This window comes from Myxine glutinosa, chromosome 7 (genome assembly GCF_964187855.1).
Source record: "Myxine glutinosa chromosome 7, kmMyxGlut1.1, whole genome shotgun sequence".
NCBI classification, from domain to species: Eukaryota; Metazoa; Chordata; class Myxini; order Myxiniformes; family Myxinidae; genus Myxine; species Myxine glutinosa.
Genome location: NC_136267.1, coordinates 7364607 through 7390383, shown reverse-complemented (window position 1 = coordinate 7390383; position 25777 = coordinate 7364607).

Here is a 25777-nt window from a genome sequence, read left to right as displayed (position 1 = left end):
AAGAAACAGCTGATAACATGATCTCATGAAAGAGACAGCTGATAACATGATATCATGAAAGAGACAGCTGATAACATGATATCATGAAAGAGACAGCTGATAACATGATCTCATGAAATAGACAGCTGATAACATGATCTCATGAAAGAGACAGCTGATAACATGATCTCATGAAAGAGACAGCTGATAACATGATCTCATGAAAGAGACACCTGATAACATGATCTCATTAAAGAAACAGCTGATAACATGATCTCATGAAAGAGACAGCTGATAGCATGATCGCATGAAAGAAACAGCTGATAACATGATCTCATGAAAGAGACAGCTGATAACATGATCTCATGAAAGAGACAGCTGATAACATGATCTCATGAAAGAGACAGCTGATAACATGATCTCATGAAAGAGACAGCTGATAACATGATCTCATGAAAGAGAAAGCTGATAACATGATCTCATGAAAGAGACAGCTGATAACATGATCCAATGAAAGAGAAAGATGATAACATGATCTCATGAAAGAAACAGCTGACAACATGATCTCATGAAAGAGACAGCTGATAACATGATCTCAAGAAAGAGACAGCTGATAACATGATCTCATGAAAGAGACACCTGATAACATGATCTCATTAAAGAAACAGCTGATAACATGATCTCATGAAAGAAACAGCTGACAACATGATCTCATGAAATAGACAGCTGATAACATGATCTCAAGAAAGAGACAGCTGATAACATGATCTCATGAAAGAGACACCTGATAACATGATCTCATTAAAGAAACAGCTGATAACATGATCTCATGAAAGAGACAGCTGATAGCATGATCACATGAAAGAAAGAGCTGATAACATGATCTCATGAAAGAGACAGCTGATAACATGATCTCATGAAAGAGACAGCTGATAACATGATCTCATGAAAGAGACAGCTGATAACATGATCTCATGAAAGAGACAGCTGATAACATGATCTCAGGAAAGAGACAGATGATAACATGATATCATGAAAGAGACAGCTGATAACATGATCTCATGAAAGAGACAGATGATAACATGATCTCATGAAAGAGACAGCTGATAACATGATCTCATGAAAGAGACAGCTGATAACATGATCGCATGAAAGAAACAGCTGATAACATGATCTCATGAAAGAGACAGCTGATAACATGATCTCATGAAAGAGACAGCTGATAACATGATATCATGAAAGAGACAGCTGATAACATGATCTCATGAAAGAGACAGCTGATAACATGATCTCATGAAAGAGACAGATGATAACATGATCTCAAGAAAGAGACAGCTGATAACATGATCTCATGAAAGAGACAGCTGATAACATGATCTCATGAAAGAGACAGATGATAACATGATATCATGAAAGAGACAGTTGATAACATGATCTCATGAAAGAGACAGCTGATAACATGATCCAATGAAAGAGAAAGATGATAACATGATCTCATGAAAGAGACAGCTGATAACATGATATCATGAAAGAGACAGCTGATAACATGATATCATGAAAGAGACAGCTGATAACATGATATCATGAAAGAGACAGCTGATAACATGATTTCATGAAAAAGACAGCTGATAACATGATCTCATGAAAGAGACAGCTGATAACATGATCTCATGAAAGAGACAGCTGTTAACATGATCCAATGAAAGAGAAAGCTGATAGCATGATTTCATGAAAGAGACAGCTGATAACATGATCCAATGAAAGAGAAAGCTGATAGCATGATTTCATGAAAGAGACAGCTGATAACATGATTTCATGAAAAAGACAGCTGATAACATGATCTCATGAAAGAAACAGCTGATAACATGATCTCATGAAAGAGACAGCTGTTAACATGATCCAATGAAAGAGAAAGCTGACACCATGATCTCATGAAAGAAACAGCTGACAACATGATCTCATGAAAGAGACAGCTGATAACATGATCTCAAGAAAGAGACAGCTGATAACATGATCTCATGAAAGAGACACCTGATAACATGATCTCATTAAAGAAACAGCTGATAACATGATCTCATGAAAGAAACAGCTGACAACATGATCTCATGAAATAGACAGCTGATAACATGATCTCAAGAAAGAGACACCTGATAACATGATCTCATTAAAGAAACAGCTGATAACATGATCTCATGAAAGAGACAGCTGATAGCATGATCACATGAAAGAAAGAGCTGATAACATGATCTCATGAAAGAGACAGCTGATAACATGATCTCATGAAAGAGACAGCTGATAACATGATCTCATGAAAGAGACAGCTGATAACATGATCTCATGAAAGAGACAGCTGATAACATGATCCAATGAAAGAGAAAGATGATAACATGATCTCATGAAAGAGACAGCTGATAACATGATATCATGAAAGAGACAGCTGATAACATGATATCATGAAAGAGACAGCTGATAACATGATATCATGAAAGAGACAGCTGATAACATGATTTCATGAAAGAGACAGCTGATAACATGATTTCATGAAAAAGACAGCTGATAACATGATCTCATGAAAGAGACAGCTGATAACATGATCTCATGAAAGAGACAGCTGTTAACATGATCCAATGAAAGAGAAAGCTGATAGCATGATCTCATGTAAGAGGCAGCTGATAACATGATCCAAAGAAAGAGACAGCTGATAACATGATCCAATGAAAGAGACAGCTGATAACATGATATCATGAAAGAGACAGCTGATAACATGATCTCATGAAAGAGACAGCTGATAACATGATCTCATGAAAGAGACAGCTGACAACATGATCTCATGAAAGAGACAGCTGATAACATGATCTCATGAAAGAGACAGATGATAACATGATCTCATGAAAGAGACAGCTGATAGCATGATCTCATGAAAGAGACAGCTGATAACCTGATCTCATGAAAGAGACAGATGATAACATGATATCATGAAAGAGACAGCTGATAACATGATCTCATGAAAGAGACAGCTGATAACATGATCCAATGAAAGAGAAAGATGATAACATGATCTCATGAAAGAGACAGCTGATAACATGATATCATGAAAGAGACAGCTGATAACATGATCTCATGAAAGAGACAGCTGACAACATGATCTCATGAAAGAGACAGCTGATAACATGATCTCATGAAAGAGACAGATGATAACATGATCTCATGAAAGAGACAGCTGATAGCATGATCTCATGAAAGAGACAGCTGATAACCTGATCTCATGAAAGAGACAGATGATAACATGATATCATGAAAGAGACAGCTGATAACATGATCTCATGAAAGAGACAGCTGATAACATGATCCAATGAAAGAGAAAGATGATAACATGATCTCATGAAAGAGACAGCTGATAACATGATATCATGAAAGAGACAGCTGATAACATGATATCATGAAAGAGACAGCTGATAACATAATTTCATGAAAGAGACAGCTGATAACATGATCCAAAGAAAGAGACAGCTGATAACATGATCCAATGAAAGAGAAAGCTGATAGCATGATCTCATGTAAGAGGCAGCTGATAACATGATCCAAAGAAAGAGACAGCTGATAACATGATCCAATGAAAGAGACAGCTGATAACATGATCTCATGAAAGAGACAGCTGATAACATGATCCAATGAAAGAGAAAGCTGATAGCATGATCTCATGTAAGAGGCAGCTGATAACATGATCCAAAGAAAGAGACAGCTGATAACATGATCCAATGAAAGAGACAGCTGATAACATGATATCATGAAAGAGACAGCTGATAACATGATATCATGAAAGAGACAGCTGATAACATGATCTCATGAAAGAGACAGCTGATAACATGATCTCATGAAAGAGACAGCTGATAACATGATCTCATGAAAGAGACAGCTGATAACATGATCTCATGAAAGAGACAGCTGATAACATGATCTCATGAAAGAGACAGCTGATAACATGATCTGATGAAAGAGACAGCTGATAACATGATCTCCTGAAAGAAACAGCTGACAACATGATCTCATGAAAGAGACAGCTGATAACATGATCTCATGAAAGAGACAGCTGATAACATAATCTCATGAAAGAGACAGCTGATAACATGATCCAATGAAAGAGACAGCTGATAACATGATATCATGAAAGAGACAGCTGATAACATGATATCATGAAAGAGACAGCTGATAACATGATATCATGAAAGAGACAGCTGATAACATGATCTCATGAAATAGACAGCTGATAACATGATCTCATGAAAGAGACAGCTGATAACATGATCTCATGAAAGAGACAGCTGATAACATTATCTCGTGAAAGAGACAGCTGATAACATGATCGCATGAAAGAAACAGCTGATAACATGATCTCATTAAAGAAACAGCTGATAACATGATCTCATGAAAGAGACAGCTGATAACATGATCGCATGAAAGAAACAGCTGATAACATGATCTCATGAAAGAGACAGCTGATAACATTATCTCATGAAAGAGACAGCTGATAACATGATATCATGAAAGAGACAGCTGATAACATGATCTCATGAAAGAGACAGCTGATAACATGATCTCATGAAAGAGAAAGCTGATAACATGATCTCATGAAAGAGACAGCTGATAACATGATCTCATGAAAGAGACAGATGATAACATGATCTCATGAAAGAGACAGCTGATAGCATGATCTCATGAAAGAGACAGCTGATAACCTGATCTCATGAAAGAGACAGATGATAACATGATATCATGAAAGAGACAGCTGATAACATGATCTCATGAAAGAGACAGCTGATAACATGATCCAATGAAAGAGAAAGATGATAACATGATCTCATGAAAGAGACAGCTGATAACATGATATCATGAAAGAGACAGCTGATAACATGATATCATGAAAGAGACAGCTGATAACATGATCTCAAGAAAGAGACAGCTGATAACATGATCTCATGAAAGAGACACCTGATAACATGATCTCATTAAAGAAACAGCTGATAACATGATCTCATGAAAGAAACAGCTGACAACATGATCTCATGAAATAGACAGCTGATAACATGATCTCAAGAAAGAGACACCTGATAACATGATCTCATTAAAGAAACAGCTGATAACATGATCTCATGAAAGAGACAGCTGATAGCATGATCACATGAAAGAAAGAGCTGATAACATGATCTCATGAAAGAGACAGCTGATAACATGATCTCATGAAAGAGACAGCTGATAACATGATCTCATGAAAGAGACAGCTGATAACATGATCTCATGAAAGAGACAGCTGATAACATGATCTCAGGAAAGAGACAGATGATAACATGATATCATGAAAGAGACAGCGGATAACATGATCTCATGAAAGAAACAGCTGATAACATGATCTCAGGAAAGAGACAGATGATAACATGATATCATGAAAGAGACAGCTGATAACATGATCTCATGAAAGAGACAGCTGATAACATTATCTCATGAAAGAGACAGCTGATAACATTATCTCATGAAAGAGACAGCTGATAACATGATCTCATGAAAGAGACAGATGATAACATGATCTCATGAAAGAGACAGCTGATAACATGATCTCATGAAAGAGACAGCTGATAACATGATCTCATGAAAGAGACAGATGATAACATGATATCATGAAAGAGACAGCTGATAACATGATCTCATGAAAGAGACAGCTGATAACATGATCCAATGAAAGAGAAAGATGATAACATGATCCAAAGAAAGAGACAGCTGATAACATGATCTCATGAAAGAGACAGATGATAACATGATATCATGAAAGAGACAGCTGATAACATGATATCATGAAAGAGACAGCTGAAAACATGATTTCATGAAAGAGACAGCTGATAACATGATCTCATGAAAGAGACAGCTGATAACATGATCTCATGAAAGAGACAGCTGTTAACATGATCCAATGAAAGAGAAAGCTGATAGCATGATCTCATGTAAGAGGCAGCTGATAACATGATCCAAAGAAAGAGACAGCTGATAACATGATCCAATGAAAGAGACAGCTGATAACATGATATCATGAAAGAGACAGCTGATAACATGATCTCATGAAAGAGACAGCTGATAACATGATCTCATGAAAGAGACAGCTGACAACATGATCTCATGAAAGAGACAGCTGATAACATGATCTCATGAAAGAGACAGATGATAACATGATCTCATGAAAGAGACAGCTGATAGCATGATCTCATGAAAGAGACAGCTGATAACCTGATCTCATGAAAGAGACAGATGATAACATGATATCATGAAAGAGACAGCTGATAACATGATCTCATGAAAGAGACAGCTGATAACATGATCCAATGAAAGAGAAAGATGATAACATGATCTCATGAAAGAGACAGCTGATAACATGATCTCATGAAAGAGACAGCTGATAACATGATCTCATGAAAGAGACAGCTGACAACATGATCTCATGAAAGAGACAGCTGATAACATGATCTCATGAAAGAGACAGATGATAACATGATCTCATGAAAGAGACAGCTGATAGCATGATCTCATGAAAGAGACAGCTGATAACCTGATCTCATGAAAGAGACAGATGATAACATGATATCATGAAAGAGACAGCTGATAACATGATCTCATGAAAGAGACAGCTGATAACATGATCCAATGAAAGAGAAAGATGATAACATGATCTCATGAAAGAGACAGCTGATAACATGATATCATGAAAGAGACAGCTGATAACATGATATCATGAAAGAGACAGCTGATAACATAATTTCATGAAAGAGACAGCTGATAACATGATCCAATGAAAGAGAAAGCTGATAGCATGATCTCATGTAAGAGGCAGCTGATAACATGATCCAAAGAAAGAGACAGCTGATAACATGATCCAATGAAAGAGACAGCTGATAACATGATCTCATGAAAGAGACAGCTGATAACATGATCCAATGAAAGAGAAAGCTGATAGCATGATCTCATGTAAGAGGCAGCTGATAACATGATCCAAAGAAAGAGACAGCTGATAACATGATCCAATGAAAGAGACAGCTGATAACATGATCTCATGAAAGAGACAGCTGATAACATGATCTCATGAAAGAGACAGCTGATAACATGATCTCATGAAAGAGACAGCTGACAACATGATCTCATGAAAGAGACAGCTGATAACATGATCTCATGAAAGAGACAGATGATAACATGATCTCATGAAAGAGACAGCTGATAGCATGATCTCATGAAAGAGACAGCTGATAACCTGATCTCATGAAAGAGACAGATGATAACATGATATCATGAAAGAGACAGCTGATAACATGATCTCATGAAAGAGACAGCTGATAACATGATCCAATGAAAGAGAAAGATGATAACATGATCTCATGAAAGAGACAGCTGATAACATGATATCATGAAAGAGACAGCTGATAACATGATATCATGAAAGAGACAGCTGATAACATAATTTCATGAAAGAGACAGCTGATAACATGATCCAATGAAAGAGAAAGCTGATAGCATGATCTCATGTAAGAGGCAGCTGATAACATGATCCAAAGAAAGAGACAGCTGATAACATGATCCAATGAAAGAGACAGCTGATAACATGATCTCATGAAAGAGACAGCTGATAACATGATCCAATGAAAGAGAAAGCTGATAGCATGATCTCATGTAAGAGGCAGCTGATAACATGATCCAAAGAAAGAGACAGCTGATAACATGATCCAATGAAAGAGACAGCTGATAACATGATATCATGAAAGAGACAGCTGATAACATGATATCATGAAAGAGACAGCTGATAACATGATCTCATGAAAGAGACAGCTGATAACATGATCTCATGAAAGAGACAGCTGATAACATGATCTCATGAAAGAGACAGCTGATAACATGATCTCATGAAAGAGACAGCTGATAACATGATCTCATGAAAGAGACAGCTGATAACATGATCTGATGAAAGAGACAGCTGATAACATGATCTCCTGAAAGAAACAGCTGACAACATGATCTCATGAAAGAGACAGCTGATAACATGATCTCATGAAAGAGACAGCTGATAACATGATCTCATGAAAGAGACAGCTGATAACATGATCCAATGAAAGAGACAGCTGATAACATGATATCATGAAAGAGACAGCTGATAACATGATATCATGAAAGAGACAGCTGATAACATGATATCATGAAAGAGACAGCTGATAACATGATCTCATGAAATAGACAGCTGATAACATGATCTCATGAAAGAGACAGCTGATAACATGATCTCATGAAAGAGACAGCTGATAACATTATCTCGTGAAAGAGACAGCTGATAACATGATCGCATGAAAGAAACAGCTGATAACATGATCTCATTAAAGAAACAGCTGATAACATGATCTCATGAAAGAGACAGCTGATAACATGATCGCATGAAAGAAACAGCTGATAACATGATCTCATGAAAGAGACAGCTGATAACATTATCTCATGAAAGAGACAGCTGATAACATGATATCATGAAAGAGACAGCTGATAACATGATCTCATGAAAGAGACAGCTGATAACATGATCTCATGAAAGAGAAAGCTGATAACATGATCTCATGAAAGAGACAGCTGATAACATGATCTCATGAAAGAGACAGATGATAACATGATCTCATGAAAGAGACAGCTGATAGCATGATCTCATGAAAGAGACAGCTGATAACCTGATCTCATGAAAGAGACAGATGATAACATGATATCATGAAAGAGACAGCTGATAACATGATCTCATGAAAGAGACAGCTGATAACATGATCCAATGAAAGAGAAAGATGATAACATGATCTCATGAAAGAGACAGCTGATAACATGATATCATGAAAGAGGCAGCTGATAACATGATATCATGAAAGAGACAGCTGATAACATGATCTCAAGAAAGAGACAGCTGATAACATGATCTCATGAAAGAGACACCTGATAACATGATCTCATTAAAGAAACAGCTGATAACATGATCTCATGAAAGAAACAGCTGACAACATGATCTCATGAAATAGACAGCTGATAACATGATCTCAAGAAAGAGACACCTGATAACATGATCTCATTAAAGAAACAGCTGATAACATGATCTCATGAAAGAGACAGCTGATAGCATGATCACATGAAAGAAAGAGCTGATAACATGATCTCATGAAAGAGACAGCTGATAACATGATCTCATGAAAGAGACAGCTGATAACATGATCTCATGAAAGAGACAGCTGATAACATGATCTCATGAAAGAGACAGCTGATAACATGATCTCAGGAAAGAGACAGATGATAACATGATATCATGAAAGAGACAGCGGATAACATGATCTCATGAAAGAAACAGCTGATAACATGATCTCAGGAAAGAGACAGATGATAACATGATATCATGAAAGAGACAGCTGATAACATGATCTCATGAAAGAGACAGCTGATAACATTATCTCATGAAAGAGACAGCTGATAACATTATCTCATGAAAGAGACAGCTGATAACATGATCTCATGAAAGAGACAGATGATAACATGATCTCATGAAAGAGACAGCTGATAACATGATCTCATGAAAGAGACAGCTGATAACATGATCTCATGAAAGAGACAGATGATAACATGATATCATGAAAGAGACAGCTGATAACATGATCTCATGAAAGAGACAGCTGATAACATGATCCAATGAAAGAGAAAGATGATAACATGATCTCATGAAAGAGACAGCTGATAACATGATATCATGAAAGAGACAGCTGATAACATGATATCATGAAAGAGACAGCTGATAACATATCATGAAAGAGACAGCTGATAACATGATTTCATGAAAGAGACAGCTGATAACATGATCTCATGAAAGAGACAGCTGATAACATGATCTCATGAAAGAGACAGCTGTTAACATGATCCAATGAAAGAGAAAGCTGATAGCATGATCTCATGTAAGAGGCAGCTGATAACATGATCCAAAGAAAGAGACAGCTGATAACATGATCCAATGAAAGAGACAGCTGATAACATGATATCATGAAAGAGGCAGCTGATAACATGATCTCATGAAAGAGACAGCTGATAACATGATCTCATGAAAGAGACAGCTGACAACATGATCTCATGAAAGAGACAGCTGATAACATGATCTCATGAAAGAGACAGATGATAACATGATCTCATGAAAGAGACAGCTGATAGCATGATCTCATGAAAGAGACAGCTGATAACCTGATCTCATGAAAGAGACAGATGATAACATGATATCATGAAAGAGACAGCTGATAACATGATCTCATGAAAGAGACAGCTGATAACATGATCCAATGAAAGAGAAAGATGATAACATGATCTCATGAAAGAGACAGCTGATAACATGATCTCATGAAAGAGACAGCTGATAACATGATCTCATGAAAGAGACAGCTGACAACATGATCTCATGAAAGAGACAGCTGATAACATGATCTCATGAAAGAGACAGATGATAACATGATCTCATGAAAGAGACAGCTGATAGCATGATCTCATGAAAGAGACAGCTGATAACCTGATCTCATGAAAGAGACAGATGATAACATGATATCATGAAAGAGACAGCTGATAACATGATCTCATGAAAGAGACAGCTGATAACATGATCCAATGAAAGAGAAAGATGATAACATGATCTCATGAAAGAGACAGCTGATAACATGATATCATGAAAGAGACAGCTGATAACATGATATCATGAAAGAGACAGCTGATAACATAATTTCATGAAAGAGACAGCTGATAACATGATCCAATGAAAGAGAAAGCTGATAGCATGATCTCATGTAAGAGGCAGCTGATAACATGATCCAAAGAAAGAGACAGCTGATAACATGATCCAATGAAAGAGACAGCTGATAACATGATCTCATGAAAGAGACAGCTGATAACATGATCCAATGAAAGAGAAAGCTGATAGCATGATCTCATGTAAGAGGCAGCTGATAACATGATCCAAAGAAAGAGACAGCTGATAACATGATCCAATGAAAGAGACAGCTGATAACATGATATCATGAAAGAGACAGCTGATAACATGATATCATGAAAGAGACAGCTGATAACATGATCTCATGAAAGAGACAGCTGATAACATGATCTCATGAAAGAGACAGCTGATAACATGATCTCATGAAAGAGACAGCTGATAACATGATCTCATGAAAGAGACAGCTGATAACATGATCTCATGAAAGAGACAGCTGATAACATGATCTCATGAAAGAGACAGCTGATAACATGATCTGATGAAAGAGACAGCTGATAACATGATCTCCTGAAAGAAACAGCTGACAACATGATCTCATGAAAGAGACAGCTGATAACATGATCTCATGAAAGAGACAGCTGATAACATGATCTCATGAAAGAGACAGCTGATAACATGATCCAATGAAAGAGACAGCTGATAACATGATATCATGAAAGAGACAGCTGATAACATGATATCATGAAAGAGACAGCTGATAACATGATATCATGAAAGAGACAGCTGATAACATGATCTCATGAAATAGACAGCTGATAACATGATCTCATGAAAGAGACAGCTGATAACATGATCTCATGAAAGAGACAGCTGATAACATTATCTCGTGAAAGAGACAGCTGATAACATGATCGCATGAAAGAAACAGCTGATAACATGATCTCATTAAAGAAACAGCTGATAACATGATCTCATGAAAGAGACAGCTGATAACATGATCGCATGAAAGAAACAGCTGATAACATGATCTCATGAAAGAGACAGCTGATAACATTATCTCATGAAAGAGACAGCTGATAACATGATATCATGAAAGAGACAGCTGATAACATAATCTCATGAAAGAGACAGCTGATAACATGATCTCATGAAAGAGAAAGCTGATAACATGATCTCATGAAAGAGACAGCTGATAACATGATCTCATGAAAGAGACAGATGATAACATGATCTCATGAAAGAGACAGCTGATAGCATGATCTCATGAAAGAGACAGCTGATAACCTGATCTCATGAAAGAGACAGATGATAACATGATATCATGAAAGAGACAGCTGATAACATGATCTCATGAAAGAGACAGCTGATAACATGATCCAATGAAAGAGAAAGATGATAACATGATCTCATGAAAGAGACAGCTGATAACATGATATCATGAAAGAGACAGCTGATAACATGATATCATGAAAGAGACAGCTGATAACATAATTTCATGAAAGAGACAGCTGATAACATGATCCAATGAAAGAGAAAGCTGATAGCATGATCTCATGTAAGAGGCAGCTGATAACATGATCCAAAGAAAGAGACAGCTGATAACATGATCCAATGAAAGAGACAGCTGATAACATGATCTCATGAAAGAGACAGCTGATAACATGATCCAATGAAAGAGAAAGCTGATAGCATGATCTCATGTAAGAGGCAGCTGATAACATGATCCAAAGAAAGAGACAGCTGATAACATGATCCAATGAAAGAGACAGCTGATAACATGATATCATGAAATAGACAGCTGATAACATGATATCATGAAAGAGACAGCTGATAACATGATCTCATGAAAGAGACAGCTGATAACATGATCTCAGGAAAGAGACAGATGATAACATGATATCATGAAAGAGACAGCTGATAACATGATCTCATGAAAGAGACAGCTGATAACATGATCTCATGAAAGAGACAGCTGATAACATGATCTCATGAAAGAGACAGCTGATAACATGATCTCATGAAAGAGACAGCTGATAACATGATCTCCTGAAAGAAACAGCTGACAACATGATCTCATGAAAGAGACAGCTGATAACATGATCTCATGAAAGAGACAGCTGATAACATGATCTCATGAAAGAGACAGCTGATAACATGATCCAATGAAAGAGACAGCTGATAACATGATATCATGAAAGAGACAGCTGATAACATGATATCATGAAAGAGACAGCTGATAACATGATCTCATGAAAGAGACAGCTGATAACATGATCTCATGAAAGAGACAGCTGATAACATGATCTCATGAAAGAGACAGCTGATAACATGATCTCATGAAAGAGACAGCTGATAACATGATCTCATGAAAGAGACAGCTGATAACATGATCTCCTGAAAGAAACAGCTGACAACATGATCTCATGAAAGAGACAGCTGATAACATGATCTCATGAAAGAGACAGCTGATAACATGATCTCATGAAAGAAACAGCTGATAACATGATCTCATGAAAGAGACAGCTGATAACATGATCTCATGAAAGAGACAGCTGATAACATGATATCATGAAAGAGACAGCTGATAACATGATCTCATGAAAGAGACAGCTGATAACATGATCTCATGAAAGAGACAGCTGATAACATGATCTCATGAAAGAGACAGCTGATAACATGATCTCATGAAAGAAACAGCTGATAACATGATCTCATGAAAGAGACAGCTGATAACATGATATCATGAAAGAGACAGCTGATAACATGATATCATGAAAGAGACAGCTGATAACATGATCTCATGAAATAGACAGCTGATAACATGATCTCATGAAAGAGACAGCTGATAACATGATCTCATGAAAGAGACAGCTGATAACATGATCTCATGAAAGAGACACCTGATAACATGATCTCATTAAAGAAACAGCTGATAACATGATCTCATGAAAGAGACAGCTGATAGCATGATCGCATGAAAGAAACAGCTGATAACATGATCTCATGAAAGAGACAGCTGATAACATGATCTCATGAAAGAGACAGCTGATAACATGATCTCATGAAAGAGACAGCTGATAACATGATCTCATGAAAGAGACAGCTGATAACATGATCTCATGAAAGAGAAAGCTGATAACATGATCTCATGAAAGAGACAGCTGATAACATGATCCAATGAAAGAGAAAGATGATAACATGATCTCATGAAAGAAACAGCTGACAACATGATCTCATGAAAGAGACAGCTGATAACATGATCTCAAGAAAGAGACAGCTGATAACATGATCTCATGAAAGAGACACCTGATAACATGATCTCATTAAAGAAACAGCTGATAACATGATCTCATGAAAGAAACAGCTGACAACATGATCTCATGAAATAGACAGCTGATAACATGATCTCAAGAAAGAGACAGCTGATAACATGATCTCATGAAAGAGACACCTGATAACATGATCTCATTAAAGAAACAGCTGATAACATGATCTCATGAAAGAGACAGCTGATAGCATGATCACATGAAAGAAAGAGCTGATAACATGATCTCATGAAAGAGACAGCTGATAACATGATCTCATGAAAGAGACAGCTGATAACATGATCTCATGAAAGAGACAGCTGATAACATGATCTCATGAAAGAGACAGCTGATAACATGATCTCAGGAAAGAGACAGATGATAACATGATATCATGAAAGAGACAGCTGATAACATGATCTCATGAAAGAGACAGATGATAACATGATCTCATGAAAGAGACAGCTGATAACATGATCTCATGAAAGAGACAGCTGATAACATGATCGCATGAAAGAAACAGCTGATAACATGATCTCATGAAAGAGACAGCTGATAACATGATCTCATGAAAGAGACAGCTGATAACATGATATCATGAAAGAGACAGCTGATAACATGATCTCATGAAAGAGACAGCTGATAACATGATCTCATGAAAGAGACAGATGATAACATGATCTCAAGAAAGAGACAGCTGATAACATGATCTCATGAAAGAGACAGCTGATAACATGATCTCATGAAAGAGACAGATGATAACATGATATCATGAAAGAGACAGTTGATAACATGATCTCATGAAAGAGACAGCTGATAACATGATCCAATGAAAGAGAAAGATGATAACATGATCTCATGAAAGAGACAGCTGATAACATGATATCATGAAAGAGACAGCTGATAACATGATATCATGAAAGAGACAGCTGATAACATGATATCATGAAAGAGACAGCTGATAACATGATTTCATGAAAAAGACAGCTGATAACATGATCTCATGAAAGAGGCAGCTGATAACATGATCTCATGAAAGAGACAGCTGTTAACATGATCCAATGAAAGAGAAAGCTGATAGCATGATTTCATGAAAGAGACAGCTGATAACATGATCCAATGAAAGAGAAAGCTGATAGCATGATTTCATGAAAGAGACAGCTGATAACATGATTTCATGAAAAAGACAGCTGATAACATGATCTCATGAAAGAAACAGCTGATAACATGATCTCATGAAAGAGACAGCTGTTAACATGATCCAATAAAAGAGAAAGCTGACACCATGATCTCATGAAAGAAACAGCTGACAACATGATCTCATGAAAGAGACAGCTGATAACATGATCTCAAGAAAGAGACAGCTGATAACATGATCTCATGAAAGAGACACCTGATAACATGATCTCATTAAAGAAACAGCTGATAACATGATCTCATGAAAGAAACAGCTGACAACATGATCTCATGAAATAGACAGCTGATAACATGATCTCAAGAAAGAGACACCTGATAACATGATCTCATTAAAGAAACAGCTGATAACATGATCTCATGAAAGAGACAGCTGATAGCATGATCACATGAAAGAAAGAGCTGATAACATGATCTCATGAAAGAGACAGCTGATAACATGATCTCATGAAAGAGACAGCTGATAACATGATCTCATGAAAGAGACAGCTGATAACATGATCTCATGAAAGAGACAGCTGATAACATGATCTCAGGAAAGAGACAGATGATAACATGATATCATGAAAGAGACAGCGGATAACATGATCTCATGAAAGAAACAGCTGATAACATGATCTCAGGAAAGAGACAGATGATAACATGATATCATGAAAGAGACAGCTGATAACATGATCTCATGAAAGAGACAGCTGATAACATGATATCATGAAAGAGACAGCTGATAACATTATCTCATGAAAGAGACAGCTGATAACATGATCTCATGAAAGAGACAGATGATAACATGATCTCATGAAAGAGACAGCTGATAACATGATCTCATGAAAGAGACAGCTGATAACATGATCTCATGAAAGAGACAGATGATAACATGATATCATGAAAGAGACAGCTGATAACATGATCTCATGAAAGAGACAGCTGATAACATGATCCAATGAAAGAGAAAGATGATAACATGATCTCATGAAAGAGACAGCTGATAACATGATATCATGAAAGAGACAGCTGATAACATGATATCATGAAAGAGACAGCTGATAACATGATATCATGAAAGAGACAGCTGATAACATGATTTCATGAAAGAGACAGCTGATAACATGATTTCATGAAAAAGACAGCTGATAACATGATCTCATGAAAGAGACAGCTGATAACATGATCTCATGAAAGAGACAGCTGTTAACATGATCCAATGAAAGAGAAAGCTGACAGCATGATCTCATGTAAGAGGCAGCTGATAACATGATCCAAAGAAAGAGACAGCTGATAACATGATCCAATGAAAGAGACAGCTGATAACATGATATCATGAAAGAGACAGATGATAACATGATCTCATGAAAGAGACAGCTGATAACATCATCTCATGAAAGAGACAGCTGACAACATGATCTCATGAAAGAGACAGCTGATAACATGATCTCATGAAAGAGACAGATGATAACATGATCTCATGAAAGAGACAGCTGATAGCATGATCTCATGAAAGAGAAAGCTGATAACCTGATCTCATGAAAGAGACAGATGATAACATGATATCATGAAAGAGACAGCTGATAACATGATCTCATGAAAGAGACAGCTGATAACATGATCCAATGAAAGAGAAAGATGATAACATGATCTCATGAAAGAGACAGCTGATAACATGATCTCATGAAAGAGACAGCTGATAACATGATCTCATGAAAGAGACAGCTGACAACATGATCTCATGAAAGAGACAGCTGATAACATGATCTCATGAAAGAGACAGATGATAACATGATCTCATGAAAGAGACAGCTGATAGCATGATCTCATGAAAGAGATAGCTGATAACCTGATCTCATGAAAGAGACAGATGATAACATGATATCATGAAAGAGACAGCTGATAACATGATCTCATGAAAGAGACAGCTGATAACATGATCCAATGAAAGAGAAAGATGATAACATGATCTCATGAAAGAGACAGCTGATAACATGATATCATGAAAGAGACAGCTGATAACATGATATCATGAAAGAGACAGCTGATAACATAATTTCATGAAAGAGACAGCTGATAACATGATCCAATGAAAGAGAAAGCTGATAGCATGATCTCATGTAAGAGGCAGCTGATAACATGATCCAAAGAAAGAGACAGCTGATAACATGATCCAATGAAAGAGACAGCTGATAACATGATCTCATGAAAGAGACAGCTGATAACATGATCCAATGAAAGAGAAAGCTGATAGCATGATCTCATGTAAGAGGCAGCTGATAACATGATCCAAAGAAAGAGACAGCTGATAACATGATCCAATGAAAGAGACAGCTGATAACATGATATCATGAAAGAGACAGCTGATAACATGATATCATGAAAGAGACAGCTGATAACATGATCTCATGAAAGAGACAGCTGATAACATGATCTCATGAAAGAGACAGCTGATAACATGATCTCATGAAAGAGACAGCTGATAACATGATCTCATGAAAGAGACAGCTGATAACATGATCTCATGAAAGAGACAGCTGATAACATGGTCTCATGAAAGAGACAGCTGATAACATGATCTCCTGAAAGAAACAGCTGACAACATGATCTCATGAAAGAGACAGCTGATAACATGATCTCATGAAAGAGACAGCTGATAACATGATCTCATGAAAGAGACAGCTGATAACATGATCCAATGAAAGAGACAGCTGATAACATGATATCATGAAAGAGACAGCTGATAACATGATATCATGAAAGAGACAGCTGATAACATGATCTCATGAAAGAGACAGCTGATAACATGATCTCATGAAAGAGACAGCTGATAACATGATCTCATGAAAGAGACAGCTGATAACATGATCTCATGAAAGAGACGGCTGATAACATGATCTCATGAAAGAGACAGCTGATAACATGATCTCATGAAAGAGACAGCTGATAACATGATCTCCTGAAAGAAACAGCTGACAACATGATCTCATGAAAGAGACAGCTGATAACATGATCTCATGAAAGAGACAGCTGATAACATGATCTCATGAAAGAAACAGCTGATAACATGATCTCATGAAAGAGACAGCTGATAACATGATCTCATGAAAGAGACAGCTGATAACATGATATCATGAAAGAGACAGCTGATAACATGATCTCATGAAAGAGACAGCTGATAACATGATCTCATGAAAGAGACAGCTGATAACATGATCTCATGAAAGAGACAGCTGACAACATGATCTCATGAAAGAGACAGCTGATAACATGATCTCATGAAAGAGACAGATGATAACATGATCTCATGAAAGAGACAGCTGATAGCATGATCTCATGAAAGAGACAGCTGATAACCTGATCTCATGAAAGAGACAGATGATAACATGATATCATGAAAGAGACAGCTGATAACATGATCTCATGAAAGAGACAGCTGATAACATGATCCAATGAAAGAGAAAGATGATAACATGATCTCATGAAAGAGACAGCTGATAACATGATATCATGAAAGAGACAGCTGATAACATGATATCATGAAAGAGACAGCTGATAACATAATTTCATGAAAGAGACAGCTGATAACATGATCCAATGAAAGAGAAAGCTGATAGCATGATCTCATGTAAGAGGCAGCTGATAACATGATCCAAAGAAAGAGACAGCTGATAACATGATCCAATGAAAGAGACAGCTGATAACATGATCTCATGAAAGAGACAGCTGATAACATGATCCAATGAAAGAGAAAGCTGATAGCATGATCTCATGTAAGAGGCAGCTGATAACATGATCCAAAGAAAGAGACAGCTGATAACATGATCCAATGAAAGAGACAGCTGATAACATGATATCATGAAAGAGACAGCTGATAACATGATATCATGAAAGAGACAGCTGATAACATGATCTCATGAAAGAGACAGCTGATAACATGATCTCATGAAAGAGACAGCTGATAACATGATCTCATGAAAGAGACAGCTGATAACATGATCTCATGAAAGAGACAGCTGATAACATGATCTCATGAAAGAGACAGCTGATAACATGATCTCATGAAAGAGACAGCTGATAACATGATCTCCTGAAAGAAACAGCTGACAACATGATCTCATGAAAGAGACAGCTGATAACATGATCTCATGAAAGAGACAGCTGATAACATGATCTCATGAAAGAGACAGCTGATAACATGATCCAATGAAAGAGACAGCTGATAACATGATATCATGAAAGAGACAGCTGATAACATGATATCATGAAAGAGACAGCTGATAACATGATCTCATGAAAGAGACAGCTGATAACATGATCTCATGAAAGAGACAGCTGATAACATGATCTCATGAAAGAGACAGCTGATAACATGATCTCATGAAAGAGACGGCTGATAACATGATCTCATGAAAGAGACAGCTGATAACATGATCTCATGAAAGAGACAGCTGATAACATGATCTCCTGAAAGAAACAGCTGACAACATGATCTCATGAAAGAGACAGCTGATAACATGATCTCATGAAAGAGACAGCTGATAACATGATCTCATGAAAGAAACAGCTGATAACATGATCTCATGAAAGAGACAGCTGATAACATGATCTCATGAAAGAGACAGCTGATAACATGATATCATGAAAGAGACAGCTGATAACATGATCTCATGAAAGAGACAGCTGATAACATGATCTCATGAAAGAGACAGCTGATAACATGATCTCATGAAAGAGACAGCTGATAACATGATCTCATGAAAGAGACAGCTGATAACATGATCTCATGAAAGAGACAGCTGATAACATGATCTCATGAAAGAGACAGCTGATAACATTATATCATGAAAGAGACAGCTGATAACATGATATCATGAAAGAGACAGCTGATAACATGATCCAATGAAAGAGACAGCTGATAACATGATCTCATGAAAGAGACAGCTGATAACATGATCCAATGAAAGAGAAAGCTGATAGCATGATCTCATGTAAGAGGCAGCTGATAACATGATCCAAAGAAAGAGACAGCTGATAACATGATCCAATGAAAGAGACAGCTGATAACATGATATAATGAAAGAGACAGCTGATAAAATGATATCATGAAAGAGACAGCTGATAACATGATCTCATGAAAGAGACAGCTGATAACATGATCTCATGAAAGAGACAGCTGATAACATGATCTCATGAAAGAGACAGCTGATAACATGATCTCATGAAAGAGACAGCTGATAACATGATCTCATGAAAGAGACAGCTGATAACATGATCTGATGAAAGAGACAGCTGATAACATGATCTCCTGAAAGAAACAGCTGACAACATGATCTCATGAAAGAGACAGCTGATAACATGATCTCATGAAAGAGACAGCTGATAACATGATCTCATGAAAGAGACAGCTGATAACATGATCCAATGAAAGAGACAGCTGATAACATGATATCATGAAAGAGACAGCTGATAACATGATATCATGAAAGAGACAGCTGATAACATGATATCATGAAAGAGACAGCTGATAACATGATCTCATGAAATAGACAGCTGATAACATGATCTCATGAAAGAGACAGCTGATAACATGATCTCATGAAAGAGACAGCTGATAACATTATCTCGTGAAAGAGACAGCTGATAACATGATCGCATGAAAGAAACAGCTGATAACATGATCTCATTAAAGAAACAGCTGATAACATGATCTCATGAAAGAGACAGCTGATAACATGATCGCATGAAAGAAACAGCTGATAACATGATCTCATGAAAGAGACAGCTGATAACATTATCTCATGAAAGAGACAGCTGATAACATGATATCATGAAAGAGACAGCTGATAACATGATCTCATGAAAGAGACAGCTGATAACATGATCTCATGAAAGAGAAAGCTGATAACATGATCTCATGAAAGAGACAGCTGATAACATGATCTCATGAAAGAGACAGATGATAACATGATCTCATGAAAGAGACAGCTGATAGCATGATCTCATGAAAGAGACAGCTGATAACCTGATCTCATGAAAGAGACAGATGATAACATGATATCATGAAAGAGACAGCTGATAACATGATCTCATGAAAGAGACAGCTGATAACATGATCCAATGAAAGAGAAAGATGATAACATGATCTCATGAAAGAGACAGCTGATAACATGATATCATGAAAGAGACAGCTGATAACATGATATCATGAAAGAGACAGCTGATAACATAATTTCATGAAAGAGACAGCTGATAACATGATCCAATGAAAGAGAAAGCTGATAGCATGATCTCATGTAAGAGGCAGCTGATAACATGATCCAAAGAAAGAGACAGCTGATAACATGATCCAATGAAAGAGACAGCTGATAACATGATCTCATGAAAGAGACAGCTGATAACATGATCCAATGAAAGAGAAAGCTGATAGCATGATCTCATGTAAGAGGCAGCTGATAACATGATCCAAAGAAAGAGACAGCTGATAACATGATCCAATGAAAGAGACAGCTGATAACATGATATCATGAAAGAGACAGCTGATAACATGATATCATGAAAGAGACAGCTGATAACATGATCTCATGAAAGAGACAGCTGATAACATGATCTCAGGAAAGAGACAGATGATAACATGATATCATGAAAGAGACAGCTGATAACATGATCTCATGAAAGAGACAGCTGATAACATGATCTCATGAAAGAGACAGCTGATAACATGATCTCATGAAAGAGACAGCTGATACCATGATCTCATGAAAGAGACAGCTGATAACATGATCTCCTGAAAGAAACAGCTGACAACATGATCTCATGAAAGAGACAGCTGATAACATGATCTCATGAAAGAGACAGCTGATAACATGATCCAATGAAAGAGACAGCTGATAACATGATATCATGAAAGAGACAGCTGATAACATGATATCATGAAAGAGACAGCTGATAACATGATCTCATGAAAGAGACAGCTGATAACATGATCTCATGAAAGAGACAGCTGATAACATGATCTCATGAAAGAGACAGCTGATAACATGATCTCATGAAAGAGACAGCTGATAACATGATCTCATGAAAGAGACAGCTGATAACATGATCTCCTGAAAGAAACAGCTGACAACATGATCTCATGAAAGAGACAGCTGATAACATGATCTCATGAAAGAGACAGCTGATAACATGATCTCATGAAAGAAACAGCTGATAACATGATCTCATGAAAGAGACAGCTGATAACATGATCTCATGAAAGAGACAGCTGATAACATGATATCATGAAAGAGACAGCTGATAACATGATCTCATGAAAGAGACAGCTGATAACATGATCTCATGAAAGAGACAGCTGATAACATGATCTCATGAAAGAGACAGCTGATAACATGATCTCATGAAAGAAACAGCTGATAACATGATCTCATGAAAGAGACAGCTGATAACATGATATCATGAAAGAGACAGCTGATAACATGATATCATGAAAGAGACAGCTGATAACATGATCTCATGAAATAGACAGCTGATAACATGATCTCATGAAAGAGACAGCTGATAACATGATCTCATGAAAGAGACAGCTGATAACATGATCTCATGAAAGAGACACCTGATAACATGATCTCATTAAAGAAACAGCTGATAACATGATCTCATGAAAGAGACAGCTGATAGCATGATCGCATGAAAGAAACAGCTGATAACATGATCTCATGAAAGAGACAGCTGATAACATGATCTCATGAAAGAGACAGCTGATAACATGATCTCATGAAAGAGACAGCTGATAACATGATCTCATGAAAGAGACAGCTGATAACATGATCTCATGAAAGAGAAAGCTGATAACATGATCTCATGAAAGAGACAGCTGATAACATGATCCAATGAAAGAGAAAGATGATAACATGATCTCATGAAAGAAACAGCTGACAACATGATCTCATGAAAGAGACAGCTGATAACATGATCTCAAGAAAGAGACAGCTGATAACATGATCTCATGAAAGAGACACCTGATAACATGATCTCATTAAAGAAACAGCTGATAACATGATCTCATGAAAGAAACAGCTGACAACATGATCTCATGAAATAGACAGCTGATAACATGATCTCAAGAAAGAGACAGCTGATAACATGATCTCATGAAAGAGACACCTGATAACATGATCTCATTAAAGAAACAGCTGATAACATGATCTCATGAAAGAGACAGCTGATAGCATGATCACATGAAAGAAAGAGGTGATAACATGATCTCATGAAAGAGACAGCTGATAACATGATCTCATGAAAGAGACAGCTGATAACATGATCTCATGAAAGAGACAGCTGATAACATGATCTCATGAAAGAGACAGCTGATAACATGATCTCAGGAAAGAGACAGATGATAACATGATATCATGAAAGAGACAGCTGATAACATGATCTCATGAAAGAGACAGATGATAACATGATCTCATGAAAGAGACAGCTGATAACATGATCTCATGAAAGAGACAGCTGATAACATGATCGCATGAAAGAAACAGCTGATAACATGATCTCATGAAAGAGACAGCTGATAACATGATCTCATGAAAGAGACAGCTGATAACATGATATCATGAAAGAGACAGCTGATAACATGATCTCATGAAAGAGACAGCTGATAACATGATCTCATGAAAGAGACAGATGATAACATGATCTCAAGAAAGAGACAGCTGATAACATGATCTCATGAAAGAGACAGCTGATAACATGATCTCATGAAAGAGACAGATGATAACATGATATCATGAAAGAGACAGTTGATAACATGATCTCATGAAAGAGACAGCTGATAACATGATCCAATGAAAGAGAAAGATGATAACATGATCTCATGAAAGAGACAGCTGATAACATGATATCATGAAAGAGACAGCTGATAACATGATATCATGAAAGAGACAGCTGATAACATGATATCATGAAAGAGACAGCTGATAACATGATTTCATGAAAAAGACAGCTGATAACATGATCTCATGAAAGAGGCAGCTGATAACATGATCTCATGAAAGAGACAGCTGTTAACATGATCCAATGAAAGAGAAAGCTGATAGCATGATTTCATGAAAGAGACAGCTGATAACATGATCCAATGAAAGAGAAAGCTGATAGCATGATTTCATGAAAGAGACAGCTGATAACATGATTTCATGAAAAAGACAGCTGATAACATGATCTCATGAAAGAAACAGCTGATAACATGATCTCATGAAAGAGACAGCTGTTAACATGATCCAATAAAAGAGAAAGCTGACACCATGATCTCATGAAAGAAACAGCTGACAACATGATCTCATGAAAGAGACAGCTGATAACATGATCTCAAGAAAGAGACAGCTGATAACATGATCTCATGAAAGAGACACCTGATAACATGATCTCATTAAAGAAACAGCTGATAACATGATCTCATGAAAGAAACAGCTGACAACATGATCTCATGAAATAGACAGCTGATAACATGATCTCAAGAAAGAGACACCTGATAACATGATCTCATTAAAGAAACAGCTGATAACATGATCTCATGAAAGAGACAGCTGATAGCATGATCACATGAAAGAAAGAGCTGATAACATGATCTCATGAAAGAGACAGCTGATAACATGATCTCATGAAAGAGACAGCTGATAACATGATCTCATGAAAGAGACAGCTGATAACATGATCTCATGAAAGAGACAGCTGATAACATGATCTCAGGAAAGAGAGAGATGATAACATGATATCATGAAAGAGACAGCGGATAACATGATCTCATGAAAGAAACAGCTGATAACATGATCTCAGGAAAGAGACAGATGATAACATGATATCATGAAAGAGACAGCTGATAACATGATCTCATGAAAGAGACAGCTGATAACATGATATCATGAAAGAGACAGCTGATAACATTATCTCATGAAAGAGACAGCTGATAACATGATCTCATGAAAGAGACAGATGATAACATGATATCATGAAAGAGACAGCTGATAACATGATCTCATGAAAGAGACAGCTGATAACATGATCCAATGAAAGAGAAAGATGATAACATGATCTCATGAAAGAGACAGCTGATAACATGATATCATGAAAGAGACAGCTGATAACATGATATCATGAAAGAGACAGCTGATAACATGATATCATGAAAGAGACAGCTGATAACATGATTTCATGAAAGAGACAGCTGATAACATGATTTCATGAAAAAGACAGCTGATAGCATGATCTCATGAAAGAGACAGCTGATAACATGATCTCATGAAAGAGACAGCTGTTAACATGATCCAATGAAAGAGAAAGCTGATAGCATGATCTCATGTAAGAGGCAGCTGATAACATGATCCAAAGAAAGAGACAGCTGATAACATGATCCAATGAAAGAGACAGCTGATAACATGATATCATGAAAGAGACAGCTGATAACATGATCTCATGAAAGAGACAGCTGATAACATGATCTCATGAAAGAGACAGCTGACAACATGATCTCATG